Below are 5017 nucleotides of genomic sequence, written 5' to 3' on the forward strand. Positions count from 1 at the left end.
AGGCACATGGTAACGTGGGTGTACCTGAGCCCCAAGGAAGCAGGACCCCCGTGTGAGCTCCTATCTCCACTTCCCTCTCAAGGCTGCTGTAACCTTTCAGTGGAAGACGTGGATCTTGGTGGCATCCAGGGTCGCATCAGCTGCTTCACCCCCAGAAAGACAAGGACCCCCATTCACAGCCCGGTGAACAGTGGTGATCGGGTGTCTGGGGCAGTGCCCACCTCTGGGGCTGTGTCCGTGGGCTGTGAGGACATGGCCGCTCAAGCCCAAACCACCTCCTGGAGGGTGAGTCCCCCTCGCAGCAAGACGGGGTCTTCAGGAAGGTGGTGGGCATGCCGGTCACACTCAGAGGAGCCAGGACTGCAAGTTCCCCATCACAGTTGTGTCAGGGTCCCTCGTGGGCCAGTCGCACCTTTAACCCCAAGGGAGCACAGGTCCTTTACAGGAAAGTAACCATGTGAACAGTTGTCTGTTATCAGGACAAGTAACAACGACTCAGACTTTATCCGTTTATTATCTTCCCTCCACCCTTTGTATTTTTCCGTCTTTTAGGGCAACTGTCAGTGAATCTTACAAAACTAAAGGTGTTTCCTCCAGATTTGCCCTAAGTGCCTTCATGGAATTCTGGTTTCCTGGAATTATTGTAATTACTTATGCTCAGGAAAACGTTAGCAATATGAATTGTCCGTAAACTGGGAGTGGATGGCTTTGGTCCCAACCAGGTCTTCTAGAATCTTCCAGCCAGGGTTGGCTGGACCTGCAGTGCTGTTTCTGTTGGGAGGCTGTGCACTAGGGCTCTTGGAAGGGTTCCTTGTGTTTGGCAAAAGCTGGAACAATTGGTGCTTAAAATCAATCCCAGAGTCGCTGGTGTGCGCCGTCTGGGCCGGGTCCTTTCCAGGTGCTTTGTCATCTCACCCCCCAAGGTTCTGGTCCATACTCTCTCCCAGCCTGAGGCCTTCATCCAGCAGGAGTCAGCAGGAATTTCTGCTGCCAGGCCAGGGAGCCACGAGAGACTCTGCTTCGGACAGAGTGGCCGTCGGGCCAGGGGTAGCGTTTGCTGGATTCTCCCCCCGTGTGCGGTGTCCCTGCGTCCTAAAGTACCTGCAGCAGGAAAACGGACAAGCTGGACAGAGCCTTGGTCCCTCACGGTGTCGGCCAAGGCAGGTTTCCTTGTTTGAAGGTGAGAGCTCCTGGAGACACATCTGACCTCCCCCGAGCCTCCTGCAAGTGTTTCTGGAGCTCAGAGCCATCCCCAGGCTTCAGGTCGCCTGCCTGCCTGGTCTCCACCAGGACATCTGAGAGCAGTCCCCGGGAAGCATCGGATCCTCCCGCTGTGCCCCCAGCTTCCCCTTCCCAGTGACAGTACCACTGTCCGCAGCCTCTTCCCAGGCCTGAGTCCACAAGTGACGCTCTGCACTCTTGGGGCCCTTGTCCGGCACCCGCAGCAGCAGATTAAAGACCAATATCACCGGCGGAGGTCACTCCCCAGCCGTGCCGTCCTCTGTCCTCTGAGTCCTGTCTGGCAGCTCTCACAGAAAGCCCTCCCCGTGGTCCTGGCCCCTCCATGGGGTGGAGCTGGGGTCCTGTGTGTCCAGGACATTCGATTGTCCCGGTACATGCACATGTCAGGCCAGCAGAGTCCTTCCTGTGCCCGGTGGGGGCCATTCAACCACCAGCGTGTCTGCCAGAGGTTTTCCAGGCATGTGGCCTGTCCCCACTGCATCCTGGGGACCCTCATTCCCTCCTTTCCTGTCTCCCCCTTCCACTCTGCCCTCCTGCACCCTGTCCCCTCCGTACGGGACAGTAGAGCACTGGTTCTGAACCTTGGAACATGGACGATGCCTGGGGACGACAGGGACATCTGGTGGGGGGGGGCAGGGTGCTGCTGGCCACCCTGCCCAGCCCAGAGCAGCCCCCAGTGTCCTGGGCAGAAGGCAGAGACCTGGGGCAGCTCCCCCGATCTGCCCCAAACTCTGTCCAGCGACCTCTGGGGAGCACTCCACTCTGAGCTCTGCCCTGTGATCTGGAAGCCCGGCCTTGCAGGGCTCTCGCTCACCCCCTGATCTTCCCAACGCCACGCGCCACACCCCGGCCCCTCAGTGCCGTCCGTCCACACTGCCTCCCGCCCCGCCTCCTCCAGCTGGACAGGCTGCCTTCTGCGACTCAAATGTCGGGTGTGCCATGGCCTCTGCCTGGAAAGCCAGCCTGTGTGGCGGGTCCTGTGCGTCCCGAGCAGCCCAGCTCGACCTTCCCCGACCTCTGGATCCAGAGCATCTTCCTCCTGCCACTGGGCCTCGTCTCCTTGTCAGTGTTCTTCAGGGCACTTAGATCGACCTGAACGTCTCCCCGATTCATCTGTTTTCTTGTGTTGCCTTGGTGATGGAGTCCACCTGCTGAGTTCCCAGTGAGAGTGGATTATGACAGCAGAAAACCTACATAAGAGTCACTTCAAAGAGACAGGAATTTGCTTTTCTCTCATAAATCAGGACATCTGGCGGTGGGCAGTGTAGGGCCCACCTTTCTTCTCGGCCACCACGTTGTGGGGCCCTTGTCCTCACGTGCTCAGAGTGGCTACTGGGGCTGCTGCCATCGTCACGTGTTCCGAGCAGCAGGAAGAAGCAAGGGCCAAGGGCAAATGGGAGGCAGCCGGTTGGATTAGACCCGCTTGAAGACATTCCACGGAGACCCCCCAAGGACTCGACTTCCACCTCTGGCCAGCACTGTGGCTCACGGCCGCTCCCGCCTGCAGCATGGGCTGAGAAGTGTCAGTTTTCAGATGGGCACGTGGCTACCTATGGAATTAGACGCTCTATCAGTAAGAAAAAAGGAAAAGTTGCCACAAATAGTTTTTGTCTATATTTCTGTCTGATAGTTTTCCTCTAATAACAGAGCTGAGATTGTTCACCCGGAATCTCTAGCACTTACACGGCACCTGGGACGCGGCCAATTCTCAATAAGCCTTTGTGAGGGTGAAAGGTAGGCTCCTCATCGCCCCCGGAGCCGGCCTCAGAATTCTCGGCACACAGTGCAGTCGGCTCGGCACAGGAATTGGGGTGAATCTCCCTGTAAAACTTTCGGTGGTTGTGAAGCCCCGAGCCCTTCCTCCCCGGGGCCGTGAGCTGCGTGGCCGGCACCCCCAACCTGCTCTGGGCCGCAGATGTGGGAAGGGGGTCACCTGAGGCAGAGACTCCGTTGGCTGTGCCCATGGGACAGAGGTGGCGTATCTTCCATCGGTTCTGCTCTCACGTTGACCGGCCGGGCCCTAGAAGCACAGCCACCTCCTGCAGGGGCCCCGCCTGGGGAGAGGCAGGAGCTGGACGGCCTCGCCAGGACTCTGGGCCTCTGCTCTCCCCTGGGCCCCGGGTCGCCGGCTGGTCTGAGCACATCTGTGGTCACAGCCCCTCCTGCCTGGTCAGCCCATATCCACCTGCATGGCTGCACTTGGACGTGCTGGGGAAGCAGGCCGTCTTCTGTGCCTGGCCTGGGAAGGGAACCCCTCACCAGACCAAAGGCAGCACCAAAACCCGTGCACCCCATGGTGTAGGAGACGCTGGGCAGGGCCCGGGGGATGGGCTTCTCTGGCCTCGGCTCCCACCTGTGACCAGGGACCCCCGAGGTATCCTGGGCCACCTGAGCGGGACCCGGTGTTTCAGTGGAGTCCAGGCACCGAGGACACAGGTGGACGACGTCTGCTCTCCAGGACCTTCTCTGGGGCCGCGGAGAAGAGCGTTGGCCCAGAGCGCAGGGCCGGGACCCACTGTGGTCTTGGGAAGACACCGAGGGCTGTTTGGGGACGTGGGCGTCCTGCCGTCCTGCCGTGTAAAATGGGTCCCCGTGAGAAAATCCGTGTGTGCGGGGACAGTGGCTTCACTATGGGCACAGAGGCACCAGCTCCCAGTTAGTTGACCTGCCCGCGGGCAGCCGTGCCTCCCCGACTCTGACACGAGCTGCAGAGAGAAAGCGCCGGCACCTCCGAATAACTCGGCCCCCGTGGAAGAGCGTCCCCGGAGCATCTCAGGGTCCAGGCGGAGCCGCCCCTCCCGGCCAAGCTCCTCTTTCACAAAAGCCGGTTGTTTTGCTCTCTGCTGGGTAGGTTTCCAGGGGGACAGGGTGGCCAGAGCAGCTGGGGCGCCCAGCCCAGCTGCATGAGGCAGAAGAGTGAGTAAAGGACAATGGGGCAGGTGAAGTGGGTGTGGTCAGGGGCGCTGGGAGGAGAGGGCGTGTCCCGTGAGCCGACCGGGGAAGCCAGTGACCTGTGCCCCTAGCGGAGCATCTGTCCCAGTTCGGGCGGAGGCAGAAATGATCTCTAAGTGTTCGAAGCGGGGTTGGCTGGGCCCCTCCCCTCTGGAGCCTCGGGACTCACACTTGTCACTGTGCCCACCCGGCCTGGGACCAGAAGGGATGGTCTGTCTCCAGTCTCCGAAGCTGGTGGGGGGTGGGGCTTACAGCCTAAGAAGTGCTCTGAGCCCACGTGAGGAACCGCAGGCACAAGGAGGAAAGCCTCACGCGAGGCTCAGCCCCACGTTCGCTCGGAACTTGTGGGATGTCCCCTGCCATGTCCAGAGGTGACAGCCTCTCGTCTGAAAGGCTGGCCAGGCGCAGTCATACAGTCACCATTACTGTGGTTCACCAAGCGCCTGGGGATGTCCTTGACCCCAGGCCCAGGGGGCGGAGCTTTCCCGTGAACTGCAGTACAGAAGAATTTGGGGTATGCCATGGGACAAGCATCCCCCAAAAGGTCATTTGGCCTCTGTTTGCATGATGCTGGTGACTCAGGGGTACAGGGCCCAAAACAGGCTGCTGAGTAGCCAGACCTGGTCTCTGACACGAGCGGCAGGCAGTGTGGACGCCGCGTACCAGGAGGTGGCGCCGGAGGGTTATGAGAGCGGCTGGCCCCGTGTTTCTCGCCCGGCCCCCTGCACAGAGGACACGCAGGGCCAGACGGCAGAGGCTTCGGCGGAAGAGAACCTGGGCTGATGACACTTGCATGGTGGCCAGCCAGGCTCTGTCCACTTCC

This window comes from Orcinus orca, chromosome 13 (genome assembly GCF_937001465.1).
Source record: "Orcinus orca chromosome 13, mOrcOrc1.1, whole genome shotgun sequence".
Lineage (NCBI taxonomy): Eukaryota > Metazoa > Chordata > Mammalia > Artiodactyla > Delphinidae > Orcinus > Orcinus orca.